The 14,309-nt window shown below is 42.0% G+C and overlaps 1 protein-coding gene across 10 annotated transcripts in view; it reads left to right on the top strand.

Moving 5' to 3' along the window:
• Positions 1-14,309, top strand: part of osbpl3b (oxysterol binding protein-like 3b) — a 36,536-nt gene that overhangs the window by 1,840 nt on the left and 20,387 nt on the right. The window contains exons 2-3 of one of the 10 annotated variants that reach the window (XM_035530625.2): positions 1,044-1,222; positions 2,774-2,846. The exons of 7 other annotated variants lie outside the window; for them this stretch is intronic. The gene's annotated coding sequence lies outside the window, so the exon portion shown is untranslated. The remainder of the gene's footprint in view (positions 1-1,043; positions 1,223-2,773; positions 2,847-14,309) is intronic. 2 more of the 10 variants (XM_035530627.2, XM_035530626.2) reach the window with 2 other exon arrangements.

Here is a 14,309-nt window from a genome sequence, read left to right as displayed (position 1 = left end):
TCTTATGCACTCTTGTTCTGTGTGTGTGTGTGTCTGTGATTGTGTGTCCAGATTCACAATAGTATTTCAAATGCAAAACAAAACAAAAAAGTTTCTTTTTTTTGGGGAAAGTGGCTGGTTCAGCATGCCATCATGGCCAAAGGAATTTACTGTTCAAATGAAGCTGCATTCCTTGCAGGTCTACATGTGGCCCTTACACAGGCTTGGGTCTGAAGCCTTTTGTCTTATTTACAGGCTGAAGTCAGTAGTCTAGATTGTCCTTTTGTGGAACACATAATAGACCCAGTTTGACCTCAAAACTATGCTGAACCTTACATCCTCTGAATGCACTCCACAGATTTTCACATAAAATGGACTTCGCTTTTGATTTTTTTCCCCCAAATTACCTTCTTTAGAGCAACCACTTTAGAATAACCTGGTGGTGATATGCTATGTTTGCACTTAAAGAATAATCAATATTTAATTATCTGGCAGTTATGAACCACTTTCCATTTCTTGTGCTTTCTATACACTTAGCTGCTCTCTGATGCATTCTTTTAATGTTCTAAGCAAGGATCCCATTCCCATGGATTCACTGAGGATTACAGATATCGTTACATGGAAATCGTAAAGGCAGCATTACAGTGAACTGCAGCAGAGTTGATGTGGACCACTGGACCTTGGCCACATGCAGCATGTGCTGGATTGATATTTAAACTCAGTGTAAAACATCCGCTTCATGATACGTACCGTGTTGGCGTTAACAGCAGTTCTGTCTTCTGCCTTACATGTGAAGAGTCCTAGAGTGCAACCATGGGGCTTTCTCGCGCCAGATCTCGTGTGCTCTGCAGGGAACTCACAGGAGACCACAGCAGCTATACTGTTTCTCTGGGCACCTTCTTCAGCACAGATCTGGGCATCTTTCACGTCAGGATGGCATCTGAGGCCCCTGACACAAAAACCAAGGGGACCATGCAAAAGCAACTTCTGTCTGTCTGTTTTCTGTTATTGTCGCACGAGCTCTTTCCTGCAGGACTAATCTCCTCCTGTCCTCCATGCTGAAGGCAGGTGCAAGGCGGTGTGAGGCCACACCACCCTGCACACGGGTGCCAGGCAGATGGAAACGAGCCAGGCCCTGCCATCAGATGTTGTGTGCTCGGGCCCATGCTGACAAGAGCAGCCTCCTTCTGCCAGTGCTTTCTGAATGCAAACAAGTGGGCTAGGCTTCAGCGCTTCCTCCGAGGTGTGTGTGGACGTTTCTGTTTGTTTATCCGAGGCATGCTGCGTGGTCTTAAAATACATTTCGTCCCTGTTGAGGTGCAGCTCGTCATCTTCAAGCGCGGCGTTCTAGTCAGGAAGGCGCTCCTCGTGAAGCTGCGGTAGTCTCGCTCCTCCCATACCAAATACAGTCCATGCATGTGTAATTACTGGAGAGACTTATGCTACGTATTTGACTGACAGAGCCACAAATTCCCATCAGACAACAAAATGTCACATGCTGGTAGGTGTGTTTCTTAAAAGGTGTTATGTCTATTTTTAGTGCCTTCTGATTACAGGCTCAGATTCCCTACAGGTAAGAGATATGACTCTGTGTTTACCTTGTTTGATTTTTGAAACATGATTCGAAAACTGAAAAAGCTCATATCTGGACTGTCAAAAGACAGCAGTGGACAGAGTTCTTTTACCAGCTTCTTTCTGGCTTCTCCTTAATTTAATCTGTTATGTGATATGGATGACATTAGCCCCACGTGCTTCTCAGTGTCACCGAATCCACAAACAGTTTGTTTTGCAGCCTTAATTCCAGCGATTGGTGCTGGAGCATGCAGAGCCCAGCCACAGCTTGGTGATTTATCTCACTTGCTTTTTGGCTTGATGAGAGCAATCAATCTCCCTAAACAGGTGCAGTACTACTTAGGGAAAAGTGCTGCTTTTGGCTTAAGTACACAATGCTTCCTGCTGTCTTTATTGGTAAAAATTGGATTAATGCAAGGACTTTCTTCAATAATGTACCATGTCTGCAGCGCCTGTGTAAAGGTTTACGCATAATTGTTATCTGTCATTTGAGTGTAATGCAACCATTGTGAATTGTATGTTCAACTTGCCATTGAGCCATCTGGAATTGACCTCCTGCCCCCAAGGTCAGGGTTCACTGTATATGACACCTCTTCTTAACTGGGATATGGATGCGTTGTCTGTCTTGGAGGGCATCTTAGATTCTTTTTTTGCTCAGTCTAGGTTAAATGACACAGAGCTTCAAATTGAGAGAGTCCACTGCACCTCTGTCAAGTCTGAGGGCTTCTAAAAACTGCCCCTGCAAACATTGCACTTGTCACAACTTTTGTACTGTAGCTTATCTCACATCTGTAAAGTGCTGATAATGTATATATGATCTTGTGCATGGCCCTAATGTTTGTTCCTATAAAGGACAAAGACAAAAGACGTCATTACATGTGTTTTAAAATTCATTTTGAAGTGATGTTTTATTCTCCTGCGGAAAGATGACATTTGCGTGGAAAACAAATACATCCAAAAGCCACTCCTCTGCGATGCAAAAAGTGTGGTATCAGGTCATTCTGGGCTGACCCTGCTTCTATTGGTCCGTCCTCTTATTTTTGCAGGGTATGTGTTGGGTTACGCTTACATGCTCTACAGTCGCATGTCCTGGAATCGCCATTAATAAACAAATGGAATTGGAAAAAAGTCAAAGAGAAGGTGTAGGTTTGGTTTATTGGCACTGGTTCATGTGTTTGCCCTATGTAATCTGCTGCTGTGGGCCTGTTGTTTATCTCTGCAGCTACAACATAGCCACAAAGGCAGATGGTCACGCCACTCAGCGACTGTGGTCATCCAGAAATAGTTAGAAAATGGTGGGTATTGTCACTGTTGGCCTTCCACACTTCTCTATGCAGTCAGCGGTACAATAGTGGTGTCTTTTTTCAGAGGTGTATCAGCTGTCTCACGAGGCCAAAAGCTGACAACAAAAGCTGAACTTGGGAACGGCGCAATACATCCTGGCAAAATTAGACAGTGTCTGCCAAGATGATGCTTTTGTGTTTGGTCTTGCGTGCTAATGAGTCACTGTGTTGAGATATGGCTCATGGGTGGGGCAGGGGCTATGGGAAACAGAAAAAAAGCAGGCCTTGTGATTGTCACGACTCAGATTCCAGCTTAAAAGAGGAGGGACTGTTCATGGTGCAGGATGTGGTTAAAACCGACGATGCATTGCATGGGACTGGGAAATTGAGTAAACAGCTTGCAGGCAGAAAAAAAAGATAGCTGAAGTGAAAATCTCCTTCACCTTTGTAAGAATGATACGATGGTCAGAAAAGTGTAGACAGTTGTGGTAAATGGGTTTTAGAGTTGTGGTAAGCTTATCTGTTAGGTCTAGTATAAACTACAATATGCGTTCAAGTGATATTTATCTTCTTCAGTTAGTTACTTATTGAGTTATTTAAAATCCAGATTTCTTTGTTTATAATAATAATTCAAGGCCATGGTACAACTGTATACCATGTTCACTTACTGGCACATGCATTTAATAATTTTGATGTTTGGAATTTAATATGTCAGTCATCTTAAACATTTAGGTGCCTTAAAATAATAACATTTATGCATTCGAGGAAATGTTTAGTATTCCTGCAAAACTGGGACATCACTCAAAGTAAAGATGTCATAGGTCTTTTCTGGAAAGACAGTGACGCAGTACCATTGTGTGATGCTGTGGTTTTCCTTCATAGCTTAATATCACTGTAATGCAACACTGTGACAAGTACATGAAGTAGGTGTCCAACACTGTGCACTCGCAGTTTGTCATTTGTTGCAGTGCCAAGACTTTAACCTGCTAAACTTCCACCATCTCTGCTGTTTAATCGTTTAACTCGCTGCTTTTTCCATCTTTTACCTCTGTTGCATTCCACGACCCATTCACGAGTGTTGGTTTAGTCAGATATCGTCTTACTTCATGTTTTTCAGTTCCCTAGTCCTTCTCCACAGGTAGCAGAAGTGTGCACGTGTGTGCAAGTGTCATCTTAACACAGTCTTCATCTTAAACGGAGCTGCCAGACACTGTTCAGCGCACTCTCAGAGATGTCTGAGCTCGTAGATGTATGGGATCATACCTGCCCTCGCACAGAGTCCACAGCGCCTCGAGCACTGTACGCAGATGTCTCCATGCCAGCAAATGGAGCTCTGTGGGCCACGTGGAATGCTGGAGCTGTTTTTGCTGAACACGTGGCAGTGTGACGGCCAAGTTATTATAAGAAGTGGTGTGTTGTGGGCCGGCAGTGCTGACTGAGGGGTGAGGCCTGGGTCGTTTACTACATGTGTGTCTGAGCATACACAGATCTGAATGGTTCTTAAATTAAATGGTTTGTGCATGAAATGTGAAGTGCAACTTGGTCTTCTATGATTATCATATAAAAATGTATAGATTTTAAATAAATACATGCCCCTCAGACCAAAAAGCCTTGCCAAAAAAATGAATTGGTATAAATAACCATTTCAAACAAAAACACAGTTATATGCAGTTAAGTGTTGCAGGTGGGGATAGAGGATTTTGTGAGATTGTGATATTGAGATTTGTTATTTTTAGCTCACCCTGTTTGAACTAGGTTTACTTAAAATAACTGGGCCACAGTTACCGTGTGAAGTTTTTGATGGCTCAAGATAAGTTCTTTTCGGTTCATTTGATGACTAATGAGTGTTTCCTTTGATTTTAGTTTCAGCAGAACTTGCGCATTTAAAATCAGTACTGCACTTAACAAGTGATAGTGTTATGTGATATAGTATTAAATGTTGTCACTGTGATATCCTTTTGCATAATTTTAAACAATTCAGGTCAGTCTGTCATGTCGTATTTTAATATCTTGTGTGGAATATTGCAACTGCCATATGTAGCAATATATTCACAATAACATTCTTGTCCATATCATACAGGGTTACAGAAAGAGAACTTACGAGTATTTATAGTGAGAAACTGCAGAAGAGTCCTGTATTGTTGCCAGGCAGCGAACTGCAGGTGGGCGCTGTGTTCTCGCAGTTCTGGGGCAGGGATCTGCTCTAGTTCAGGTGTCTTGCTGATGTCACACTAGCCCGAATTCGTGGTACCAGGTGGACAGGTGTGATAAATTACCGTACTGAGTAAAGCCAATACTCCATGCCATCCTGTATGTTTACGTGTCCGTGTGCCCGTGTGTGTGTATGTGTTTGTGTGTGTGTGTACGCAAACATGGTCTGATGTGTTTTGAGAGCACTGCTGCTGTGGAAACAGGCCCTCAGCCTTTGCCCTGGTATAAGTGGACCCAGCTAGTTTTATTTCCATTTATCAGTTTCCGGCCTTCTCGATGAATCTGACTATACGTGTTGCTAGTAGCATCTTCATCTTTTCAAGGGTATTGATAGAAAGTTGACAGAATGCATCACCTCTCAGAACTGTCAGCTCTAATGTTCAGTTAACAGGGTTTATGTACATCTTCTCTGATTCCAGTGTGGCTACCTTACCAGGACATCAAGCCCTTCACAGTGTGCATACAAGAGATCTTATTTCTAATCCACACCTACATTTTATATTTTTTGGCTGCAGCTTTTATTTGAGTTTTTCACTGAAATGAATGGGATCAGAAGTTGCAGTCCCACGTGTTGGCCAGAACCAGCTCATGGAGTGTTTATCCTTTCGTAAGCACTAGGCTTTTTGGACTGCCCTTCCTCCCCTGAAATAAACACCTTACACCAGGTGTAATAACTTTATAAGTAAATCCCTCCAAAAGTGATCATTAATGTGATCGTTGATAATAAACTGGGAACATGTTGGCACGTTTCTAACAACTCCTAGCTCTAGCCTTCAGTGCCGAACATATTTAAGAGAAGCCACTACCTAGAGCTTCTTTCAGTCGGATGAATGGGAAAATGATGATTCTGCCCATTAAAATCTTGTAATGTGGCTGTTGAGGAATTGGTCATTCCCTTACCGCATTGCTCATTGTAACCCCCAGGATATCATTTAGAGTGAATATAGTTGAACGGAGTGAGTAGTAGCACTCCTAGCAGAGCAAGTTTTCATGTTGTGCTGACATTAGTACAGATATGACATTCCTTTAACTGGACTTAACTGTATATACAGTATATATGCTGAAATATGCAGGTGCATTCCATGAGGCAGATGGGCACAGAAGATGTGTGGTTATTTTGTGTGTATTATATACGAAATACCATGTTTTTTAACACTATAACACAGGTTTTTAACATTATAAGAGATGTAAAGCGGTAATAGCAGATAAGGTAAAGTAACACCAAAGCAACACTAAGGTCATGTGATCAACTTCCAGTGAGCAAACGTGTATTACTGATGAAGATGTAAGTCACTGTGTATGAGTGTCTACCAAATGCCTGAAATGTAATCTATTGCAGCTCTAGTTAAGGTGTGCCCCAAGGCTCACTCGCCTGCTACATGGTGATTGAATTTCACACATTATGTGGGTGTGTATAAGCCTCTAAAAAACTGAGTTTCTTCAATGGATAATTATGATTGCATTTTCTCAAGCAGTTGTTTAACCGTCTCATTGAGAAGCAGTGAGCAACACAGCCTTCTTTTCATGACCCGGAGGGAGATGCTGAGATGAATGCCAAAGATTTCATCAGCTTTCTCACCATTCAGATCTATCTCACCAACAGATGTCATCTCTGTTACCTCCATTACATAAGGCACAGAGCATATATGCAGATTTAGTCTTATGTGCTGTCTTTCTAAATAACACCCCCCCCCCCCCCACACACACACACACACATACACACACATACACATACTTATAAACTGATCAGACCATGTGGTCGTGCTTTGGCAGAAATATGTACTCTTTAAAAAAAATCGTACATCATCCACGTCTGGGAGTCCATTAGAAATTCTCTATCTGAGTTGCTCTAGATCAGCACTGCACCATAATGAATCAAAGACCATAAGGAACCTTGACTAGCCCCCAGTGAATTGTAATGGAGTGAATGTAGTTGAACGGAGTGACCAGTAGCACACCTGGCAGAGCAAGTCTTCAGCAAAACATGGACTGCCTTCCTACCACACTCTGAAAGGTGTGTGTGTGTGTGTGTGTGTGTGTGTGGAAAGGCAACACATTAATGTGCAGTTGATTTGATATGCCAGCAAAGCACTGAAAACTGCAGAGGCTTGACAGTGTTTTTGCAGAATGTAACACACCCAGAATAAAGTTTGCTGAATGAGTTATATTGTGGCTTTTTTGTCATATTATACTGCAGTGCCAAAATGCACATCTGTATATTTGTTACTATACATGCATTTCTGGTGTAGACCCATAATGATGCAGAGTTGTAATGCCGCATCCCGACTGGCCCTGGTCTATATTAGTGTTCTAAAAACTCTTGGCTGAGAATTTTAGAACTTAAAACATAATCTTCAGTCTTCAGCCTCAAGAAGTATTCATGGCCTCGTTTTCCACTCTATAAGCCTTTACAGATCACCAGAGATTTTTCTGGATCCAATGAATTCATGGTTGCTGAGTTATTGTCATCACTCAGTGCTAATCTCAAGAGGGCCTACAGTGTCTGTGCTCCCAAATTTCATCCACCCATCTTCTCCACTTCTCATTCTCTCTCTTCTCTTCTCACCAACAGGCCACCTTGATCATGCCCACCGTTATGCACATTCCGTGGCCTCGGTGTTTACACGATTGCATCTTTGTGGCATAGTTGCAATAAAGAGTAAAAACTTAACTTTATCCATCCATTATCATTTGATGCATAATTTGTATGCCTCAGGACAGGGTTGTTTGTGAGATCAGTCCATGCCACGCTGGCTAGGGTAGCTATAGCTGTTGTCCCTCCAATACTGTCATCCTGGTAAACACGGCTATGGCACGAGCTTTGTGCTCGGGAGGATGTGATTGACAGAGGACAGAGCCGTGAGTCATACCCGGGGCTCGGTCGGGAAGCTCCAGTGGCCAACGGATGCTGAGGGCCCTTCAGTATGAGCACTGATCTGGGAACAGCTGTTTCTGTCTGTATCATCATTAGTGACCAAGAAAAGAGATTGCACTCACATCAGGACCCCCCCCCCCCCCCCCATACCAACATCTTCACCTATTATGGTTTTAAAATATCACAGTTTGATGATGTAATCTAAAAAAACTGCTCTTTGGGGTTTCACAGCATCACTGTATTGACAATTTTAAGAGTTTAAAAAAGGATTCAGACATTTATTTTTAGCAGTATTTATGACTTCTAATTATTTGGTTGATTGCTGCTATTTTTATGTTTTATATTAGATTTTTTATTTTATAGGAATGCTTTTACCTTGCAGCACTTTGAAAGAAAGTGTGTTACAAATAAAATGTATTGTTAATAATAATAATAATAATAATAATAATAATAACATTGGCTGGTGCCATAAATTCATAGAACAATTTAATAGCCTACTAAACCAATAATAATGTGAAGGATATAATGTTTCATGAAGATCACCAGCAATTTCGCTACTAATAAAAGTGATCATATCAAGGCCAGGCACACTGAGAAAACTGCGTTGCCTGATGGGTAATGCTTAAGCCTGTACATGAAAGACAGCTCACATTAATAATTTAATAACCTTTACAACGCGCATGCTTATCAATTAAAGCCAAACAGCTACTGAATAGCCAAAAGGTCTGTTCCTATTAAATTACAAATGGCTCTAGCAAGATTCACTAACTAGCCTATTATTGGGATATCATTTATATTTGAAATGGGCAACATTGAATTTGAGAGGACTTAAATGAACATGGACAGTAAACTCCTCATGAGAAAGATAGCAGCTATTACATCACTTTGGCTGATGGTTTTATCCAAAGCAGCTCACAATTCTGACTGAACAAAATTTGAGCAATTGAGAATTAAGGGCCTTGCTCAGGGGCCTGACTTGGTAGTGGTGGGGCTTGAACTGACAACCTTCTGATTTCTAGTCATGTACCTTAACCACTGAGCTACCACTTCTACTGTTTGTGTGTAGTGTAGCTCACCTAGTAGTGTAGGTAGCGCAAGGTGGTACTAACACAAAGATCACGGGCTTTATTTGTAGGGAGCAGAGATGCTTTCTGCCCATGCACACCACCCTGTGTAAGCTTGTCCTAAATATTGTGCATTTCACAGCCGAAGAGTTAATGCATGGAAAAACGGAGACAGCTGTAGTACAGTTTATGGCAATCCAGGGAAAGGATCCATAACTCCAGCCTGCATGATGTGGGAAGTTGCTGGCCCACAACCCGGAGAGGTGAGAACCACACAAACAAACGATTAGGTGGAGATGGAAATGCGCTTTTTAAAAAAAACAGCAACGAGCTAACAGTCCAGTCATGGGCAGTAACAAGGCTGGGTTTCACCATGTGGGCTGGGTGTGCTTAGGGCGTTGGATAAACGCACCAACAGGGAATGCTGTGCTGGAGAGGGAGCAGGCAGCGGAAGAGCAGAGCTCAGATGTTGGGCAGAAAAAGCACCCACTGTTTGTGTTTATATAAAAGTTCAGCCAACAAGACTCTTGCTGTTCAATGAACAGGACAGTGCTGTGGTTGTTTGAGTGTCACTCCTATAACAGTTTATGTTTAAGTCATTCACGTAGCAATGCTTGACCCAGTTTCCCAGCTGTGCAGCATTTCATTAGGCCTAGTCAAACTTGATCGACAATGTGTGTGACATTCTGCTGATGCTCCAGAAGCAAAACACTAGACCTACAACGTGCCAACGGCACGCGCCATGAAACTAAAATGCCTTTTATCACCTGTAATCTGCTTCGTCGTATGTTTCCAAAAAGTGCCAATAAGCAGCTATGTCAACAGATTGCAGCTGCTGTGTGCGTTTCATTCACTGTTTGCTGTTAACACATTGCTTATGCAAGCAGGAGACAGATCTCCACCACACGTTCTACTCATCACAGACTCCGGTTTGTCTGTTTCCCCATTAGCAGTCCTCTGGGATACGGGCAATTACTCTGGGCCACCACTTCGTCCCTCTGCTCATCCAGATTTTTGTGCACAACCTGTAGCACTAGAGGGAGAATGGGATGGTGAGCAGTGCACAGAGTTAAGCTTTCTTCCTTCTTTTACACTTTGGTCTCAGTTATTGCCCTGCTTTCATTTCTCAGTAGAGGATGGCCCATACTCAAGTGTACTGGAACAATGTTAACACTGTGCTGTTATGCTATATTTAGCTTGGTTCACATAGACAAATGGTAATAACAGCTTTTGACAATTTTTTAAATAATCATTTTTAGAATAACTCCAATAGCTCTATCAATCAGTATTTTTATGCACTACAAAAAAAAATTCTACATGCTTTATTCGGTGTTGTAAAGTAAATTATTATTGTGAAGTACCATGATGGTTCATGTGTTGTTTGCATGATGTTGCTGAGTTGGGCTCCTTACAGTCCTTGTGACGTCCCACTTATCTCCCGGAACATTCTAGCTACTCCAGCTAACCGCTCTCACTGTTGTTTGGTCAGAGCTTTGTGCTGGTTATTTTTAGCATCGTTCGCGTGGTGCTTTGCTTTCAAAAGAAACGAGCCCTACCTGCCAGTTGTGACGGACGTGGAGATTGAATTACAGAACGGCAGACGTAAAAAACGATGTCACTCACCCTACCTGAGCCCGTAATTACATCAGTCGCGTTCACCGTGGGGTGGGGGTGGGGGGGTCAGGGGGTCATGGACGCCTGCGTGACGGTGCCTGTGGAGAGCTGACCTGCGGGGCCTCTTCAGATATCGCTTCCTCCACTTTGCAGAGTTTAAAGTGAAATAGGACATTTGCAGCCTCGATGCTTCCGTTGAAAATGTAGTGCCTTTGTTCTGGCGAGGTTTTGATGAATGTGGATAAGATTCAAAACGTAGGCTGAAACCGGGCGATTTTCTTCATGGTTGTGATTGAATGACTGAGGTCACTGTGTCTGTACGGCATTCTTTTGTAAGCTTCTTCATTTTTGTCTTCTAACGTAGACATACATTGCCGTTCCTGTCCATTTTTATGGACACCTATTTTCTTGACCTCATGATGTTTTCTTAGAAATACAACTTGCCTGGATTTGTGTGCCCAGGGGAAGATGAGAGTGGTTGCTCTGTTGTCATGTCTGCGTTGGGGGTCCTGGAGGTGAGTCATATTTGCCCTGGGTTTAGAAATCTCTCATTCTCCTTGGCTATTAGTAAAATCTAACTATTTCAGGCATTACATTTAATGCTTGGGTGGCTTAATAATTTTGCCACATTCAAATTTAAGAGTTCCAGTTGCTCTGAATGTGAGCACTGTTAAAGCACCCATCAGCCGACATGCCTTTATTAGTTTATTAGTGATGATCTTTCTCCCACAACACTTCAAATTCAGCTCAGAGCTGTACATATGCCGGAGTTCACTGCCTTCCCACAAACACCCAAAACATGACTCTGCGCCGATTTAATTTTTACACATCAAACAAATGTCCTGCCAGTGTTACATGTGCGTGGTGTGCAGAGTGTGCGTCACACTGTGTGTGTGTGTGTGCGTGCGTGTGTGTGTGGCACGGTGTGATCAGTGGAAAGTGAATGAATAAATGATTGGTGAGGCACAAAGGGGCAGCTGCTTTCTGCAGACTTCTGAAGAGGCTCTTGGTGAGGAGGGGAGTCTAAGACCGGTAAGTGTCATTTAGACACGACCGGGAGTGTAGCGGAAAAGCCCAGTCACCGGCGCTGCTTTCTGTAGCTTCCTGCTGGGGCCGTAATTAGCCGGGTCCCTGGTAACTCAGTGTGCGCTTTAGGAAGCCATGGGCCTGCTGTTGCTTGGAGAGGAATTAAAACAATCACCTCCGTGCTTGGCTGCCTTGGCTTACCACAAATGAAAGCAGCCTGCCGACACATGGTGGCGAGAAAGGGAACCTTGCTAGACACTGTCCACCTGGCTGAGTGCATGACTCAGTATTTCATGCTAAAATAGGAACTCCACTGGTTTTTAAAGTGTTAGTAAGCCTGCACATTAAACATGTCAAACATAAACCTTATTTAGACTGGCTTTGCTTTATAGAAGGAGAATCAATAAATTAATTACTGCCTAGAGAGTTCTGTACATTTTGCCATTTATGATTAAGTTTGAGTGATTTGGTATCGTAATTGCAAATACAAGTAGAATCATGGTTCCCAGGATCCCACCCATATCCTATGCTGCCATGTTGTGCTTCCATGGGGGCTTTATTGTATGCTATTGGGGAGAAAAAAAATCCCAAATATGGAGATGGATGGATGTATTTGACCAGATCTCCAGTCGAGTTAAGTCCAAATGCCATATTCGTTAGGCCTGAGTTCAGTCAGGTTATGAATTGTTTCATTTCAAGTGAATAGATGCATATGACTGATCAGATGCTGCTGTGTAATTAGACCTCAGGGGAACTGGGTACATAATCATGCACAGTAATGGTTAGGCAGAACATTAGTATACAGGAACCAACTGTTCTGCTTTGCTTTTCACAGCTGGGCTTTGCTTTCTAAAATTTACAGTTTGACTCAGCCAGAGTTTATTTTAAGGGTGCTGTATTCATTGCTTCACAAATAAAATGTGCTTACAAAGGTCAAATCTGTCCAATAAACATCTTTGGAGGACTCAGTTTCCCACAAAACCCAGAGACACAAAAGTTTCCCCCCGGTTTACTTTCACGTATACTGCTGCTGATATATTTGATCTACTCCATGTGATGGCCCGAGCGCAGCAGGGCAAGGAGCAGGATGCACAGACCTGTCTCAACGGAGACAGACATTTATTACCACAAGACAAGATCGAGAAACACTATGGCACTCACAGTCCATACACCATGACCACGATCAGCAAGAAACAGCTAACATAAACCGCAAACATTACCAGGCACATGAACATCTAGCATGTACATGAATACGAATAACACGAATAACGGCTGACAAATAAGCACACACAAGCAGGCGTTTAAATACATACATAAACGAAACAAAGAACCAGGTGCAGGTGTGTGCTAACAAGGGTGGTGCAGTTGCAAACAAGATGCGATGAACAGTCAGCAGTGAGCTCCCGCTGCACTTGGTGGGCCGTACCACATGATCAGTGGGAAGGGGGGCGTTCTGTGACACTCCATAATTACTCTTATGTGGATGTGTATAGCTCAGAGCATGTTTAAACCCTTGAGGACATTATACACATAATATGGGAAGCCATACGTCATTCTACTGAATATGAATATGTAAACACTCAATATGCAAATATTTTTTCAGGACAAACCTTAAATCACCTAAATTAAATAAGTCAATCAACTTTATTTATATAGCATTTTTATAAAGTGTTTCACAATAAAATAATTAAAAATAAATTGAAACAAAATTAATGCTTGGTAGCCCCCCCCCCCCTTACACTTCAGTCTAATACTTTTTGTTGGAGGATTTCAGTGACCTGCAACTTGTGTGGGGTTGAAAAGTTCACAGATGTATTTAGGCGCTTCATCATGAAAAGCCTTATGAATATGCAATTTAAAATCACTCCTAAACTTCACTGGCTGATGTGGTCCCTGTGTCTGGTGGTAACATTCGAATGGCTGCATTTTGGACTAACTAGCTGTGCCAGAACTGCTTGATTAAAGCAAGTATATAAGACATTGCAATAAACAAGATTAGACAAATGCATGAATAATCCTCTCTGTGTCCTGAAAAGACAAAATAGACATAATCCTAGCAATATTTCTTAGCTGGAAAAAAGGCCAGACAAATTTCTTAATATTCACTAAAAAACTGTAATTGAGAATCAACAACAGTGCCAAGGTTCCTACAAAAAGGAATTACTTTTTATGTGACTGAACCAAGAGCTATCTGCAGATCCCTAGGAATATGGCCAGGGCCAACAACCAACTAAAACCAATTCTGTTTTATCCGGTCCATAATAGCTACAATAGCAGCACGCAGTTAGATGGGCGACTCTGCTCCACTTAACAGAGAACTACGGCTGCATATCATCTGCATAAAAAGAAAAGGAAACATTAAAACACCAAGAGGAGGTATTTAAAGTATTTAAAATGAAATCAAATAGGACTAAGAATTGAAACCTGAAGTAACCCACAGAAAAAATCTGCCCAAATGACATCTTATTTTTAAGAAAACCATTGGCTAAATAAATAAAAACCAATTTAGAGCAGTGTCTTAAATACCATCCCTTTAACTAAGCCTGTTTATCAAGTTACTATGATCCACGGTGACAAAGGCTATGATGGGGTCAAGCCATACTAAAATTCTGAATTGAACAATTCTTTTAAATAAAAGGATGTTTGGAAATGGATCTAAAATCATTACAATCATTACAGTCAAGG

The sequence above is a fragment of the Electrophorus electricus genome, chromosome 14 (genome assembly GCF_041902795.1).
Source record: "Electrophorus electricus isolate QZ-2024a chromosome 14, ASM4190279v1, whole genome shotgun sequence".
In the NCBI taxonomy this organism is placed as follows: Eukaryota; Metazoa; Chordata; class Actinopteri; order Gymnotiformes; family Gymnotidae; genus Electrophorus; species Electrophorus electricus.
This window is presented reverse-complemented; position numbering and strand designations above follow the sequence as displayed.